General features: G+C 40.5%; 1 protein-coding gene across 1 annotated transcript in view; it reads right to left on the reverse strand.

Annotated features, from left to right (window-relative positions):
• TBC1D8 (TBC1 domain family member 8) overlaps window positions 1-18,635 on the reverse strand; it is a 108,021-nt gene that overhangs the window by 76,764 nt on the left and 12,622 nt on the right. The gene's annotated exons all lie outside the window — the stretch shown is intronic.

Raw genomic sequence — 18,635 nt, forward strand, 5'->3', positions numbered from 1 at the left:
AAATGTGGACAACGTGTCCGTGAACGTGTCTGTCATAAACATGTACTAGGAAACACATGTGTGTGTACATGTGCACATGCAGAGTCCCCAGCTCTGTCCACTGTGCGGTCTCAGGAAAATAAGGAAATACTATGAACAACTTCATGCCAACAAATTTGATCACTTACATGAAACGGAATTGCCAAAATTCACACAAGGAGAAATAAGTCATTTGAATAAGTCTATATTAAAGAAACTGAGCCAATGAATACCTGCCAAAAAAGAAAACGCTAGGTCTAGACGGTTCCACTGGTGACTTCCACTCAGTGCTAGGGACTCATGAACATAATCTCCACAATCTTTAAAAAAAAAAAAAGCAGAGGGAACATTTCCTACTTCATTCAGTAAGACCAGCATTATCCTAATACCAAAACCAGATAAAGGAAAACTACAAACCAATATCTACCATGTAAAATCCTCAACAAAATATTAGCAACGTGACTCCAACAACATACAAAATGAATTACACACCAGGGGCAGTGGGACTTACTCCAGGTATGCAAGGCTGGCTCAATATCTGAAAATCAGCCGATGAAATACACCACTCCCACAGGATAAAGAAGAAAAATCACATAACCACATCAATTCATGCAGAAAAGCATTTGACAAAATCCAACATCTCTGCATATTTTTTTAAAAAACTCTCCACAAAATCAAGAACTTCTTTAACTTGACAAAGAATATCTACAAAGATCATATTTACTGATGAGAAGCTAAATGCTTTTGTGGCATTTTCGACACCGTGTGAAATAAGACAAGAGGAGGAAACAAAAAGTGTACAGATAGGGAAGGAGGAAATAAAACTGTCTTTGTTCACAGATGACATGCTTATCTTTTTTTTTTATTTTTTTAAATATTTTATTGATTTTTTACAGAGAGGAAGGAAGAGGGATAGAGAGCCAGAAACATCGATGAGAGAGAAACATCGATAAGCTGCCTCCTGCACACCCCCTACTGGGGACGTGCCGGCGACCAAGGCACATGCCCTTGACCCGGGACCCTTCAGTCCGCAGGCCGACGCTCCATCCACTGAGCCATACCGGTCAGGGCATGCTTGTCTTTTTTGGGAAAATCCCAAAGAACCAACAACAACAAAAAAAACCTTATGGAACTAATAAGCAAGTATAACAAGACTGCAGCACACAACATTAATATGACAGCTGCTTTCCTATAGTTCAGCAATGAGCAACTAGAATTTGAAACAAAAATGGAAATACCACTGACAACAGCAAATGGTATTTTTTTTTTTTAATTCATTTCAGAGAGGAAGGGAGAGGGAGAGACAGACAGAAACATCAATGATGAGAGAGAATCATCGATCGGTTGCTCCTGAGCCTGCAACCCAGGCATGTGCCCTGACCTCATGGTTCATAGGTTAATGCTCAACCACTGAGCCACACCAGCTGGATGCAAATGGTATTTTTATTAGGTAGAAATCTAACAAAAGATGAGTAATATCTACATGCAGAAAATTACAAAATCTGATTTTAAAAAATCAAAGATCTAAATAGATATTCAATATTTATGGGAGATTCAATAATGTTAAGATGTCAATTCATCCCATCTTGATTGATCTATAGATTCAATGTGATCCCAATAAAAATCCCAGCAGCTATTTTATAGATGTTGACAATTAATTCTAAGGTTTATATAAAATGGTAATTACCTAGAAGATCCAACACAATACTGAAGAACAAAGTTGAAGAACTCACATGACACAATTTCAAGATTTACTAGAAAGCTACAGCAATCAAGACAGTGTAGCATTGACAGGTCAATGGAACAGAACAGGAGCCAGACACAGACCCATACAAATCCAATCAACTGATCTTTGTTTGACAAAGGAGCAAAGATAATTCAATGGAGAAGGATAAGTCTTCAACAAATGGTTTTAGAACAACTGGACATCCATAAGCAAAACAAACCAACAGGCAAAATTAAGACACATACCTAAACCTTCCACCAAAAATATTAGCTCACAATGGATCACAGACCTAATACAAAACCAGAAAACTCATGGAAGAAAATATAGGAGAAAATCTAGATGACCTTGGGTTTGGTGATGACTTTTTAGAGACAACACCAAAAACTATTGTTCTGCAAAAGACACTTAAGAGAATCAAGACCAGCCACCAACTGAGCAAAACTATTTGCAAACACATATCTGATAAAGGACTGGTATCCAAAATGTACAAAAAAATTATTAAAATTCAATAAGAAAACAAACAACCCAATTAAAATAAGCAAAAGAGCCCAGAAAGGGTGGCTCAGTTGGTTGGAGCGTCATCCATACACCAAAAGGTTGTAGGTTCAATTTTTGGTCAGGGCAATCAATTCCTACGTTGTGGTTCCATCCTCAGTCGGGGCATGGACAGGAGGCTCCCTTGGATGTTTCTCTCTCTCTCCCCTCTCTCTCTCAATTCAAGAAACATATCCTTAAGTGAGGATTTAAAATTTTAGGCAGAAGATCTGAACATAAACTTTAGACAGAAGACAAAGAGATAACAAAAAAGCATATGAAAAGCTGCTGGACATCATTTTTCACTAGGGAATTGCACACTGAAACAAGATACTAGTAGATACCCATTAGAGTGGCCAAAAAACAAATCCAAAACTGACAATGTTCTCAACCTTCTGGCCCTTTAAATACAGTTCCTCATGTTGTGACCCAACCATAAAATTATTTTCGTTGCTACTTCATAACTGTAATGTTGTTACTGTTATGAATCGTAATGTAAATATCTGATATGCAGGATGGTCTTAGGCGACCCCCGTGAAAGAGTCGTTCGACCACCAAAGGGGTCGCGACCCACAGGTTGAGAACCGCTGCTTAGAGGATGTGAGCATCAGGAGCTCACTCATTGCTGACGGGATTGCAAATGGCACAGGCATGCTAATATACAGTTTGTCAACTTCCTGCTAAGCTAAACAGTCTTTTCATACCCCCTGGGTATTCGCCCCAATGATATGAAAACTTCTGTCCACATAAAACCTGCAAATATTTACAGAAGTTTTGTGTTTTTAAAAATATATATATTTTACTGATTTTTTGCAGAAAGGAAGGGAGAGGGATAGAGAGTTAGAAACATCGATGAGAGAGAAACATCGGTCAGCTGCCTCCTGCACACCCCCTTCTGGGGATGTGCCTCCAACCAAGGTACATGCCCTTGACTGGAATCGAACCCGGGACTCCTCAGTCCGCAGGCCGACGCTCTATCCACCGAGCCACACCGGCCAGGGCTGTTTACAGAAGTTTTAATTTGTAATTGCCCCAAACTAGAAGCAAGATGTCCTTCAATAGGTGAATGGAGTAGTATTCCGTGATAAAAAGAAGTGAGCTCTCAAGTCGTGAAAAAACATTGAGGAATCTTAACTGCAACTGCGAAGAGGAAGAAGCCCTCCTGAGGAAGGCTGCACTCTGTGTGACTCCAATTATTCTGGAAAAAGGAAGAGGGAAGGTACAGCAAGGGCAGGAAGGTCGGTGGCTGCCGGGAAGAAGCGGTGATTAGTCAAACCTGGGGACCTCTGGGTGGTGAAACGATCCTGTATGGCCCTGTCATTGTGGTATACAATGCCATGCATTCGTCAAATCCCACAAAAGCTTTCAGCATGAACTTTAATGTTTGCAAATTTTTAAAATATCATTTAGCAGGTCAAGGGACACCCAACTGAATGCAGAATATGGCCCCCAAAATCTAAGTGCACTACAAATGCATGAACCCAGGAGTGAAGGTGGAGGGGAGGGTGTTGACTATTTAACTTTGGAGATGAGTGGAGTCTGTAGGAAAAAGACCAAACAAATATACATGAGTCCTGTACTCTCCCAGGTGTGGGCTGGCCACTCTGACACTGTTACACAGATACAGACATGAACAATTAAGAGAAAGGATGGTGGAGGGTGAGCAAGGTTTCTAACTGGAGTGAAGTTTACAGAAAAGCAAAGCAAAGAAGCAAGATTTATACAGGGCAGCAGAGTAGGAGGATGCTGCACAGACATGCTCCCAGGAACAAGCTGGAATTACAACTGAAATACGGAAAGGATTCCTGAATAATCAACAGAAAATCACCTGAGAGAACCCTGATACCCAAGGACCGAAGGTGGAGACGCATAGAGACTGGTAGGAAGGGCAGAGGCATGAAAGGGCTGGCCAGGCACCCACAGACAGCAACTGAAGTCCCAGAGAGATATCTCAGCTGGGGGGCTGTGGGGGGGGGGGAGGGGTGCCACTGAGAACTCTGGGATCTAATACCCAAGCTGGGCTCCTCAGCAGAGAGGGCCACATCTGAGGAGGGTGCCCACATAACATCTACCTGTGGAAAGCAGCGGGGTGCTGTCTGCCAGGGAGTGGTAGCTGAAAGTTCAGGCACCCTCTTAAAGGGCCAATGCACAAAAATTCCCTGTGGAGCCACCCACCTTGTGCTCTGGCAGAGGGAGGACAAAGTGGACTGGAGCTGTGAAAGCAGAATCCAGGACTGGGGACTCAGGGGATAGAGCTCAGAAGGCAGACACCCGGTTTCTGGGCCTGAGTCATTTCCTCAGGCAGTGGAGCACATGTTTCCCACACAGATATCTGCCTTGCCTGGGGGGAAGACAGTCGACATACCCTATTGGAAACACCTTGCCCTGAGGCCACTTAGATTAAAAATAACAATTAGCTTCCAAGCAGAGGCAACTGCCCCACCCTGTTGAAAAAAATCTCACTACACCTGAGGACGATTGCCTGGGGGTAATTTAAGTCAAAATCCTATTAGTCTGTAGACAGAGGCAGTCTCTGGAGGCTTTGAGTTTTTGCCTGATCTAATTAGTCAGAAACAGCCTTTAACACTGTCCTGCACTAGAGAATGAGAGGCATACAGGATCTACCTAAAACATAGTCATACACCCAAACAGACAACCAAAATGAGGAAACAAAGAAACAACCCCCAAATGAAAGAACTAAAGAATTCTTCAGAAGAAGAGATAAATGAGGCAGAGATAAGAAATTTATTTGAAACAGAGTTCAGAGTAATGATATGTTAAAAATGCTCAAGAGTATGAAAAAAATATAGTAACTATGCAAAAAGAAAAGTCTGAGATAAAGAATAACATAACACAAATAAAGAACAAATTGGAAGGAATACACAGCAGATTAGGGGAAGCTGAGGATCAAGTCAGTGAATTAGAAGACAGAGTTGAAAATATCACTCAATCAGAGAACCAAAATGAAAAAAACAATTAAAAAACAGGAGGACAGCTTAAGGGAGCTGTGGGATGATGTGAAACGTAACAATATTAGAATAGTAACAATATTAGAATAGCAGGTGTATCAGAAGAGGCAGAAAGGGAGAAAGGAATAGAGAAGGTGTTTGAAGAAATAATGGCAAAAAACTTCTCAAACCTGGTAAAGGAAAAAGTCACACAAGTTCAGGAGGCACAGAGAAACCCAAACAAGGAGAACCCAAACAGACCCACACCCACACATCATAATTAAAATGCCAAAATTTAAAGACAAAGAGAGAATCTTAAAGGCAGCAAGAGAAAGGCAAATTGTTACCTACTAGGTGTACCGGTTAATAATGCAGATTTTTTTCAGTAGATAGAGTTCCACAGATGTTGATATATATGCAATGTGATATGTATGCTGTTTTGTTGTACTGACAAGCTTCAAAACTTCATATGTCAAATTTTCTGAAGGTGTTAATATCATAGATATTTTTATACCTAAAAACGTTGAATTTCATGCAAAAAAAAAGAGTATTTGCGGGAAGTTTTAATTCATTACTTTATTTTGAAGAAAAGTGCTGCTGAAAGTTATCATATACTTCGGGAAGCTTATGGTGAACATGCTCCTTCTCAAAATACTTGTGAACGCTGGTTTAAATGCTTTAAAAGTGATTATTTCGATGTGAAAGACAAAGAACATCCAGGTTAATTTGAACCATGCTTTGATCGTAAAATGACCAGAATGGGCCAGAAGACACAGCAAAGACATTTTGCTTCATGATAACACACCATCACACACTTCAAAATCAGTTAAAGACATATTACTAGGTGTATCGGTTAATAATGCAGATCTTGTAATCAAAGAAAACATGATAACTTCAGGAGAAACATCAGAAGTGTTTTTATTCAAAGTAATGTCCATCGCTAGCTACACATTACCCCCATCTTTCAGGTAATTTGTGGATACCGTCCCAATAGAACTTTCCTTGTTTTGAGGCAAACCATTCAGAGACCCAATTTTCCACTTCTTGGTATGTTTCCTGTTTTTTGTTTGTTTGTTTGTTTGTTTAGTTTTTCTTTTCTTTTTTTTAATCTTTAAATTCTTTATTATTTAAGGAATTACAAATGTGTCCTCATTTCCCCCCATTAACCCCCATCCTTCCCCCCCTCCACTCATGCTCTCATCCCCCTGTTGTCCATGTCCACTGGTTTGGCTTATATGCATGCATACAAGTCCTTTGGTTGATCTCTTCCCCTTACCCCCACCCTCCCCTACTTTCCCTCTGGGGATTGATAGTCTGATCGCTGTTTCTCTGTCTTTGTATCTGTCCCTGTTCATCAGCCTATGTTGTTCACTATATTCCACAAATGAGTGAGATCATGTGGTATTTATCTTTCTGACTAGCTTATTTCACTTAGCATAATGCTCTCCAGTTCCATCCATGCTGTTGCAAAAGGCAAGAGTTCCTTCTTTTTTACCGCAGCATAGTATTCCATTGTGTAGATGTACCACAGTTTTTTAATCCACTCATCTGCTGATGGGCACTGAGGCTGTTTCCAGATCTTAGCTATGGTGAATTGTGCTGCTATGAACATAGGGGTGCATATATCCTTTCTGATTGGTGTTTCTGGCTTCTTGGGATATATTGCTAGAAGTGGGATCACAGGGTCAAATGGGAGTTCCATTTTTAGTTTTTTGAGGAAGCTCCATACTGTTCTCCACAGTGGCTGCACCAGTCTGCATTTCCACCAGCAGTGCAGAAGGGTTCCTTTTTCTCCACATCCTCTCCAACACTTGTTGTTTGTTGATTTGATGATAGCCATTCTGACCGGTGTAAGGCGATACCGCATAGTCGTTTTGATTTGCATCTCTCATATTAATTAGTGACTTTGAGCATGTTTTCATATGTCTTTCGGCCCTCTGTATGTCCTCTTTTGAAAAGTGTCTATCTAAGTCCATTGCCCATTTTTTTATTGGATTGTTTATCTTCCTATTATTAAGTTTCATGAGTTTCTTTTAAATTTTGGAAATTAAACCCTTATCGGTGATATCATTGGCAAATATGTTCTCCCATGCAGTGGGTCTTCTTGTTGTTTTGTTGATGGTTGCCTTTGCTGTGCAAAAGCTTTTTATTTTAATGTAGTCCCATTTGTTTATTTTCTCTTTAGTTTCCATTGCCCTAGGAGCATTATCAGAGAAGAAATTCCTTTGACATATGTTTGCTATTTCGCTGCCTATGGATTCCTCTAGTATTTTAAGGTTTCCCGTTTTACATTTAAGTCTTTTATCCATTTTGAGTTTATTTTTGTGTATGGTATGAGTTGGTGGTCTAGTTTCATCTTTTTGCATGTATCTGTACAATTTTCCCAACACCATTTATTGACGAGACTGTCTTGACTCCATTGTATGCTCTTGCCTCCTTTGTCGAATATTAATTGGGCATAGTGCTTTGGGTCAATTTCTGGGTTCTCTATTCTATTCCACTGGTCTATATGTCTGTTCTTGTGCCAGTACCAAGCTGTTTTGAGAACAGTGGCTTTGTAATACAGTTTGATATTTGGGATTGAGATCCCACCTACTTTGTTCTTCTTTCTCAGGATAGCTGCAGCTATTCGAGGTCTTTTTTTTATTCCAGATGAATTTTTGGAACGTTTGTTCTAGATCTGTGAAATATGCCATTGGTAATTTAATGGGGATTGCATTGAATCTATAGATTGCTTTGGGTAGTATGGACATTTTGATGATGTTGATTCTACCAATCCATGAACATGCTATGTTCTTCCATCTGTTTATGTCTTCCTCTATCTCTTTTTTCAACGTCCTGTAGTTTTTCGCATATAAGTCTTTTACCTCCTTAGTTAAGTTTATTCCTAGGTAGCTTAATTTTTTTGGTGCGATGGTAAATGGGATTGTTTTTTTAGTCTCCCTTTCTGTAAGTTCACTATTGGTGTAAAGAAATGCCTTAGATTTCTTGGCATTAATTTTGTATTCTGCTACATTGCCGAATTCATTTATTAACTCTTAATAATTTTTTGATGGAGTCTTTAGGGTTTTCTATGTACAGTGTCACGTCATCTGCAAATAAGGGCAGTTTTGCTTCTTTTTCAATTTGGATGCCTTTTATTTCTTCTTCTTGTCTGATCGCAATGGCTAGTACTTCCAGTACTATGTTGAACAGGAGTGGTGAGAGGTGGCATCCCTGTCTTGTTCCTGTTCTCAGGGGAAATGGTTTTAGTTTTTGCCCATTGAGTATGATGTTGGCTGTGGGTTTGTCATATATGGCTTTTATTATGTTGAGGTATGATCCTTCTATTCCCACTTTGCTGAGAGTTTTTATCAAGAAAGGGTGTTGAATTTTGTCAAAAACCTTTTTCTGCATCAATTGATATGACTATGTAGTTTTTATCTCTCATTTCGTTTATGTGATGTGTCACATTTATTGATTTATGGATAGTGTACCATCGTTGCATCCCTGGGATGAATCCTACTTGGTCATGGTGTATGATCTTTCTGATGCATTGCTGGATCCGATTTGCTAGAATTTTGTTGAGTATTTTGGCATCTATGTACATGAGGGATATTGGCCTGTAAGTCTCTTTCATTGTGTTGTCTCTATCTGGTTTTGGTATTAGGGTGATGCTGGCTTCATAGAATGAGCTGGGAAGTGTTCCTTCTTCTTGAATTTTTTGGAATAGTCGAGGAGGATATGTTTTAGTTCTTCCTTGAATGTTTGGTAAAACTCCCCTGTGAAGCCGTCTGGCCCTGGGCTTTTGTTTGCTGGGAGCTTTTTGATGACTGCTTCAATTTCTTCCATCATTATTGGCCTGTTGAGATTTTTAGAATCCTCTGGATTGAGTTTGGAAGATTGTATTTTTCTAGGAATATGTCCATTTCCTCCAGGTTGTCTAGTTTGTTAGAGTAGAGTTGTTCATAGTATTTTTTAAGAATTCTTTGAATTTCTGAGGGGTCTGTTGTTATTTCACCTCTTTCATTTCTGATTTTGTTTATTTGAGTCCTCTCTCTTTGCTTCTTGGTGAGCCTGGCTAGAGGCTCATCAATCTTGTTTATCCTTTCAAAGAACCAGCTCTTGCTTTCATTGATCTTTTGTATTGTTTTTTTGGTCTCTATGTCATTTATTTCTGCTCTGATCTTTATTATCTCCTTTCTTCTGCTCACTCTGGGCTTTTTATGTTGTTCTCTTTCTAATTCTTTGAGTTGTAGAGTTAAATGATTTACTATCATTTTTTCTTATTTTTTGAGGTAGGCCTGTAATATTATAAACTTCCCTCTCAGAACTGCTTTCATTGTGTCCCATATATTTTGGGTTATTGTACTGTTATTGTCATTAGTTTCCAGGGTGTTTTTAATTTCTACTTTGATCTCACTGGTAACCCAATTATTATTTAGTAACATGCTATTCAGCTTCCAAGTGTTTGAGTTTTTTGGATTGTTTTTATTGTGGTTTATTTCTAATATTATGCCCTTGTGATCTGAGAAGATACTTGGTATGATTTCAATCTTCTTGTATTTGGGGAGACTTTGCTTGTGACCCAATATGTGGTCTATTTTTGAAGATGTCCCATGTGCACTTGAGAAGAACGTATATTCCGTGGCTTTGGGGTGAAATGTTCTGAAGATGTCAATTAAGTCCATCTGATCTAGTGAGTCATTTAGGATTGCTGTTTCTTCGCTGATTTTTTGTCTAGAGGATTTATCCAGTGATGTCAGTGTTGTGTTTAAGTCCCCTACTATGATTGTGTTGTTGTTGATTTCTCCCTTGTTATTTTCCAGGAGTTTCTTTATGTATTTGGGTGCTCCTGTGCCGGGAGCCGGTCCATCCTTGCTGTTTCAAAGGACCTGGCATATATGGCATACTGTTCTTAATATGTTTGCTCACCTTCTTGGCACTATGTGTTTTAACCAAGGTCTCTGAGAAAGGTTGTTTCCCCAGGTAGGGATTTTCCCCTGAAGTTAGGGAGGGAATAAAACCCGCCTAAGTGCCAGGCGGGTAATTAATCACTTTAACTATGAACAATCATGCTTAAGCTACATAATCTTTACTCCCTGGAATGGAGATAAGAAACGCCCTAACCTTTGGAATAGAGATTGATAGGATTGGAATCAATTGGTATAAATACAGATGTAACAACACAGAACTTAGAACACAGAACTTAGAAGACAGAACTTAGAAGACAGAACCTACACAGACAGAAGAACTTCGCTGGAGAGAACATGGCAAAAGATCCTGGACTGAACCTGACTACAGAAATTGGCAAGAGAACCTGACTAGAACCTGGTGACTGAACCTGGCTGGAGAACCTGGACAGAACCTGGCTGGAGATCTGGAGAACCTAGCAAGAGAACATGGACACAGAACCTGGCTGGAGATCCTAACCAGGACTTCGCTGGAGATCCTGACCAGAACTTGGCTAGAGATCCTGGCTAGGCTGCTGATCAACTGAACGCTGTCTCCGTGTCATTCCTTCTTTGCTGACCCCGTCCACACCTTTGGGGACCCCTGGACCCGCTGGGGTTGGACCCCAGCACTCCTGCATTGGGTGCATATATGTTTATAAGGGTTATATCCTCTCGTTGTACCAATCCCTTTAATATTATGAAGTGGCCTTCCTTATTTCTTGTTATGGCCTTCACTTTGAGGTCTATTTTGTCAGATATAAGTATTGCTACCCCAGCTTTTTTTTCATTTCCATTTGCCTGAAAGATATTTTTCCATCCCTTCACTTTCAGTCTGTGTGAGTCCCTTTTTCTGAGTTGGGTCTCTTGTAGACAGCATATATATGGGTCATGTCTTTGTATCCATTCAGCCACTCGATGTCTTTTGATTGGAACGTTTAGTCCATTTACATTTAAAGTTATTATTGAAAAATACGTGCTTGGATTCATTTCTATTTTCGTGCCTGTGTTCTTTCTTACCTTTATATTTCTTCTTTTTACAGCATTCCTTTTAGCATTTCTTGCATTGTTGGCTTGGTAGTGATAAACTCCCTTAGCCTTTTTTTGTCTGCAAAGCTCCTGATTTCCCCTTCAATTTTGATTGATAGTCTTGCTGGATATAGTATTCTTGGATTCAGTCCTTTGCTTTGCAACACTGTGTATACCTCCTTCCATTCCCTTCTAGCTTGATGTGTTTCTGTTGAGAAATCATTTGATAATCTGATGGGGGATCCTTTGTAAGTAACTCTCTGTTTCTCTCTTGCAGCCTTTAAGATTCTCTCTCTGTCTTGTACATTTGCCATCATTAAATGTCGAGTTGCGTGGGCCTGGGCCGTGTGCAGTGGGAGCCTCACACCACCCTAGTGTCACTGAAGAGCTCTGACACTAAGATGTGTTGTTGTTGTGGGTTGGTGGGAACCAGGCTCGCTCAGAGTCAGTGTTGCCAGCGCTCAATGTGGCCTCGTACGCACCCTTAGGATCAGGGACCCTGCCTGCACTGTGCTGAAACAGATCCCCCTGGAGCGTGTTGAAAATCAGCGCCCCTAGCGTGGGCCAGGAGTCAGAGTTCCCCAAGAATCCAGTATCAGAGTCTCTGTTGCTTCGCTCGACCTCGCATTGAGAATCAGGGTCCCTGTGTGCACTTGCACCAAGAATTGGAGTCACTGGCTCTTAGTATGAATGCACAGGAAATCAGGATCTCAGGCGCAGGTGATAAGAAACACAGTCAAGTCACTGGTGCTTGGTGCTGCCTCCTGCCCAGAGAATCGGGGTCCCTGGGCCCCGGGCTACGCGGAACAAATTCCTGGTGTTCGCGAGATTGCTCCCAGCACAGGGCTCCGAAGCCGGCAGTGCAAGCAGGACCAGATCCCGGTGTTGGCGCAATTGCTCCCAGCCCAGGACTCCTGAAGCGGGCACTATGCGGGACCAGTTCCAAGGTGCTCGTGCACTTCCAGGCTATAGTTCCTGTGGCAGCACTGAGGCCCGGGCAAGGGGTGGGTCTATCAGTTACTATGGCGCCGCCCACACGCCTGCAGGGAGGGGGAGGGGCTCTGTTACTCACGGATCTGCCGTGGTGATTTCTGAACTTTTGGTGTCCGCAGGTCTGTAGCTGTGGTCACAGGTCTCTGTCCCCAGGGGCTGCAGGGTCCTGGTATGCATCTGAGATCAGACTGGGTGGTGCTGAGGCCAGGATCCTAGTCTCAAGCAGCTCTGTTTCCCAAGATGGCGTGGTCGCCGTGCCCGTGCTGGCCGCCCAGGAGTGTCCGCCGCCTAAGACTGCCCGGTTTAGCAGCCCCTTAGGAGACCTGCAGAATCTAACTGTCCCTAGCTCATACACACACACCACACGCGTCCACACACTCCTCTATCACTTCCTTGCGCTCTCACACTCTCTCCCTCCCTACCTTCCTGCCGGTCGCCATTTTCCTAGCCTCCTCCTTGGTACGTTTTGAAGTGCTGCTCAGAAAGTGCGTGTGCCATCGATCGGAACAAGTGGTCATCTGAAGGAGCAAGGTCTGGTGAATACAGCGGGTGGGTTAATACTTCCCAGGCAAGCCCTTTTAACGTGTCTTTAACTGGTTTTGAAGTGTGTGACGGTGCGTTATGAAGCAAAATTACTTTGCCGTGTCTTCTGGCACATTCTGGTCATTTCACGATTAAAGCGTGGTTCAAATTGATTATTTGTTGTTGGCAGCGATCAGTATTAACGGTTTCACCTGGTTTTAGAAGCTCATAATACACCACACCTTCCTGATCCCACCAAACGCAGAGCATTGTCTTCTTTCCGAAGCGATTTGGCCTTGCAGTCGATGTTGATGGGTGACCTGGATCAACCCATGATTTTGTGCATTTGGGATTCTCAAAATAAATCCACTTGTCATCGCCAGTCACAATTCGATGCAAAAAAGACTTTCTTTCGTGCCCTTGAAGCAACATTTTACTGATGACTTTTCGGTTTTCCATTTGTCTTTCGTTCAGTTGATGTGGCACCCATTTTCCTTTTTTTAAAATCTTTCCCATTGCTGGTAAACGATCGGAAATTGTTTGCTGAGCAACGTTTAATCTTTCTGCAAGTTGTTTCTGAGTCTGACACACATCTTCCTCCAGTAACGCTTGTCACTGTTGGTCTTCACACTTTTCCGGTTGCCCTGGACGTTCTTTGTCTTTCACATCGAAATCATCACTTTGAAAGCGTTTAAACCCGCGCTCACAGGGATCTTGAGATGGAGCATGTTCACCATAAGCTTCCCGAAGTATCCAGCAGCACCTTTCTTCAAAATAAAGTAATGAATTAAAACTTCCTACAAATGCTCTTTTTTTTGGCACACAATTCAACATTTTTAAGCGTAAAAATATCTATGATGCTAACAGCTTCAGAAAACTTAACATATGGTTTTGAAGCTTGTTGTCAATACAACAAAATAGCATATATATCAAATCGCATATATATCAACATATGTGTGACTCCATTTATTACCCAAAATACGCATTATTAACCGGTATACCTAGTAAAAGACCTTGCCTGGGAAGTATTAACCCACCCCACCCCCGTATTCACCAGACCTTGCTCCTTCAGATTACTACTTGTTCCAATCGATGGCACATGCACTTTCTGAGCAGCACTTCAAAATGTATGAAGAAGTGGAAAATTGGGTCTCTGAATGGTTTGCCTCAAAACAAGTGAAGTTCTATTGGGATGGTATCTACAAATTACTTGAAAGATGGGGGAAATGTGTAGCTAGAGATGGACATTACTTTGAATAAAAGCACTTTTGATGTATCTCTTGAAATTATCATGTTTTCTTTGATTACAAAATTTGCATTATTAACCAGTACACCTAGTACAAAGGAGCTCCCATAAGGCTGACACCTGATTTCTCATCAGAAACTCTACAGGCCAGAAGGGAATGGCATGAAGTACTCCTCAAGGTAATGGAAAGCAAGGATATGAGATCAAGATTATTATAACCAGCAAGTATATCATTCAAAATAGATGGTCAAATAAAGAGCTTCCCAGACAAAAAACAAAAAAAAAAAGGCTGAAGGTGTTCATCACCACCAAGCCAGCATTACAAGAAATGCTAAAGGGACTGCTGTAATGAGAAGAAGAAACAGAGAGAGAAACCTAGCCATACAGAATTAAAATGGCTATAAATAAGTACCTCTCAATAATAATCCTAAATGTAAATGGATTAAATGCTACAATCAAAAAGCATAAGGTAGCTGAGTGGATACGAAAACATGACCCAACTATATGTTGTCTACAAGAGACCTACCTCAAAACAAAAGACACACACAGGATGAGAGTGAAGGGATGGGGAAAAAAATTTCCATGCAAAAGGAAAAGAAAAAAAAGCTGGAGTAGCAATACTCATATCAATAAAATAGACTTCAAAATGAGGCCATCACAAGAGACAACAAAGGTCACTACATAATACTAAAGGGATTGATCCAACAAGAGAATAGAACCCTGGTAAACATATATGCACCCAATAAAGGAGCCCCTAAATATATTTTAAAACTTCTAGAGGACTTTAAGGGAGAGATTGACAACAATACAGTCATAGTAGGGGACTTTAACACCCCACTGACGTCACTGGACAGATCTTCCAGACAAAAACTTAACAAGGAAACAGTGACTCTAAAAGACACTGGATCAGGAGGATTTAATTGACATTTATTGAACATTTCACCCCAAAGCTGCAGAATATACACTCTTCTCAGATGCACATGGGTCATTCATAAAGATAGACCACATGCTAGGACACAAAAAAAGTCTCTACAAGTTCAAGAAGATTGAAATAATATCAAGCATCTTCTCAGATCACAGTGGAATGAAATTAGAAATCAACTACAGTAAAAACACCCCAAAACATTCAAACACATGGAGGCCAAATAGCATGTTATTAAACAATGAATGGGTTACCAACAGGATCAAGAAATAAATTTAAAAAAAGCTTCCCGGAAACAAATGAAAATGAACACAAAACAACCCAAAATCTCTGGGACACAGCAAAAGCAGTCCTGAGAGGGACGTTCATAGCACTACAGGCATACCTCAAAAAAACAAGAAAAATCAGCAATAAACTATTTAACCCTACCACTTAAAGAACTAGAAAGAGAACAACAAGAAAATCCCAAAGTAGAAGGAAGGAAATAATAAAGATTAGAGCAGAAATCAATAACATGGAGACTAAAAAATATAAAATAAAATACAAAAAAATCAATGAAACCAAGAGCTTTGAAAAGATAAACCATTAGCCAGACTCATCAAGAAACAAAGAGACAGGACCCAAAAAAATGAAATCAGAAACAAAGGTGGAGAAGTAACCACAGGAAGGATTGTAAGAAAATACTATGAACAACTCTATGCCAACAAGCTGGACAATGTGGATGAAATTGACAAATTCCTAGAAAAATAAAATCTCCCAAAACTGAATCAGGAGGAATCAGAAAACCTGAATAGTCCAATAACAACTGATGAAATAGAAGCAATAATCAAAAAACTCCCACCAAAAAAAAGGCCCGGATGGCTTCATAGGGGAGATTTTTCCAAACATTCAAAGAAGAACTAACACCTATACTCCTCAAACTATTTCAGAAAATCCAAGAGGAAGGAACACTTCCAAACTCTTTTGGAAGGCCAGCATTATCTTAATTCCAAAACCAGATAAAGACACTACAAAGAAAGAGAATTACCGGTCAATATCCCTGATGAACGCAGATGCTAAAATCCTCAACAAAATATTAGCAAATCGCATCCAGCAATATATTAAAAAGATCATACACCATGATCAAGTGGGGCTTATTCCAGGGATTCAAGGCTGGTACAATATCTGCATATGAATAAACGTGATACATCACATAAACACTGAAAAACAAAAATCACACGATCATATCAATAGACACGTAAAAAGCATTTGACAAAATCCAACACCCATTTTTGATAAAAACTCTCAGCAAAGAGGGAATAGAGGGAGCATATCTCAACATGATAAAGGCCATATATGACAAACCTACAGCCAACATCATACTCAATGGGGAAAAACTAAAACCGTTTCCCCTAAGAACAGGAACAAGACAGGGATGTCCACTTTCACCACTCCTGTTTAACATAGCACTGGAAGGGCTAGCCATAGCGATCAGACAAGAAGAAATAAAAGGCATCCAAATTGGAAAAGAAGTAGAACTGTCATTATTCACATATGACATGATATTGTACATAGAAAACCATAATGACTCCATCAAAAAACTACGAGACTTAATAAATGAATTTGGCAATGTAGCAGGATACAAAATTAACACCCTGAAATATATGGCTTTTTTATACACCAATAATGAACTCACAGAAAGAGAAACTAAAAAAACAATCCCATTTACCATTACAATAAAAAAAATTAAGATACCTAGGAATAAACTTAATTAAGGAGGTAAATGATCTATACTTGGAAAACTACAGGTCGTTGAAAAAAGATAGAAGAAAATATAAACCAATGGAAGAATATACCGTGTTCATAGATTGGTAGAATCAACATCATTAAAATGTCCATACTACCCAAAGCAATCTATAGATTCAATGTACTCCCCATTAAGATACCAACAGAATATTTCACAGACCTAGAAAAAACTCACCAAAAATTCATCTGAAATAAAAAAAAGACCACGAATAGCTGCAGCAACCTTGAGAAAGAAGAACAAAGTTGGAGGGATTACAATACCAGATATCAAGCTGTATTACAAAGCCACTGTTCTCAAAACTGCCTGGTACTGACACAAGAACAGACAGACCAATGGAACAGAACAGGGAACATAGAAGTCCACCAAGCCATTATTCTCAATTAATATTTGACAAAGGAGGCAAGAGCATACAATGGAGTCAAGACAGTCTCTTCAATAAATGGTGTTGGGAAAATTGGACAGGTACATGCAAAAGAATGAAACTAAATCACCAACTTATACCACACACAAAAATAAACTCAAAATGGATAAAGGACTTAAATGTAAGAGAGGAAACCATAAAAATCTTAGAAGAATCCATAGGCAGCAAACTATCAGACATTTGTTGTAGCAATATCTTTACCAATACAGCTCCTAGGGCAATGGAGACTAAGGAGAAAATGAACAAATGGGACTGCATCGAAATAAAAAGCCTCTACACAGCAAAAGAAACCATCAACAAAACAACAAGAAAGCCCACTGAGTGGGAGAACATATTTGCCAATGTTATCACCGATAAGGGTTTAACCTCCAACATTTACTGGGAACTCCTACAACTTAACAAAAGGAAGATAAACAATCCAATCAAAAAATGGGCAAAGGACCTAAATAGACACCTTACAAAAGAGGACATACAGAAGGCCAAGAGACATATGAAAACATGCTCAAAGTCACTAGTCATCAGAGAGATGCAAATCAAAACGACTATGCGGTATCGCCTCACACCTGTCAGAATGGCTATCATCAACAAATCAACAAACGACAAGTGTTGGAGAGGATGCGGAGAACACTCGTGCACTGCTGGTAGGAATGCAGACTGGTGCAGCCACTGTGGAGAACAGTATGAAGCTACCTCAAAAAACTAAAAATGGAACTCCCATTTGACCCTGTGATCCCACTTCTAGCAATATATCCCAAGAAGCCAGAAACACCAATCAGAAAGGATATATGCACCCCTATGTTCATAGCAGCACAATTCACCATAGCTAAGATCTGGAAACAGCCTCAGTGCCCATCAGCAGATGAGTGGATTAAAAAACTGTGGTACATCTACACGATGGAATACTATGCTGCGGTAAAAAAGAAGGACCTCTTACCATTTGCAACAGCATGGATGGAGCTGGAGAGCATTATGCTGAGTGAAATAAGCCAGTCAGAGAAAGATAAATACCATATGATGTCCCTCATTAGTAGAATATAGAGAACAACATAGACTGATGAACAGGGACAGATACAAAGACAGAGAAACAGCGATCAGACTATCAATCCCCAGAGGGAAAGTAGGGGAGGGTGGGGGTAAGGGGAAGAGATCAACCAAAGGACTTGTATGCATGTATATAAGCCAAACCAGTGGACATGGACAACAGGGGGATGAGAGCATGAGGGGGCGGGGGGAGGTTGGGGGTTAATGGGGGGATGAGGACACATTTGTAATACCTTAACCAATAAAGAAATGTAAATAAATAAATAAATAAATAACGACCTAAGGGAAGCTCCAAGTTAAACCAAAAGCCCACGGCGCGGTGTGCACGCGGTTTGGGACAGGGACATGGACTTGACTGCAATCTAGTCTCCACAGCCAAACCCTTCCGGACTGAGCACTGGCGGACGGGAGATCGTGAGCTCTGTTCTGAGGTCAATCTTTAACGCCCCGCTCCCGTGTCACAGGTTATTTTTTCATTCTAACAGCAACTAACAGGAGTCAGAACCTACTTGGGCTCT

This window comes from Myotis nattereri, assembly GCF_964212035.1.
Source record: "Myotis nattereri genome assembly, chromosome: 10".
NCBI lineage: Eukaryota > Metazoa > Chordata > Mammalia > Chiroptera > Vespertilionidae > Myotis > Myotis nattereri.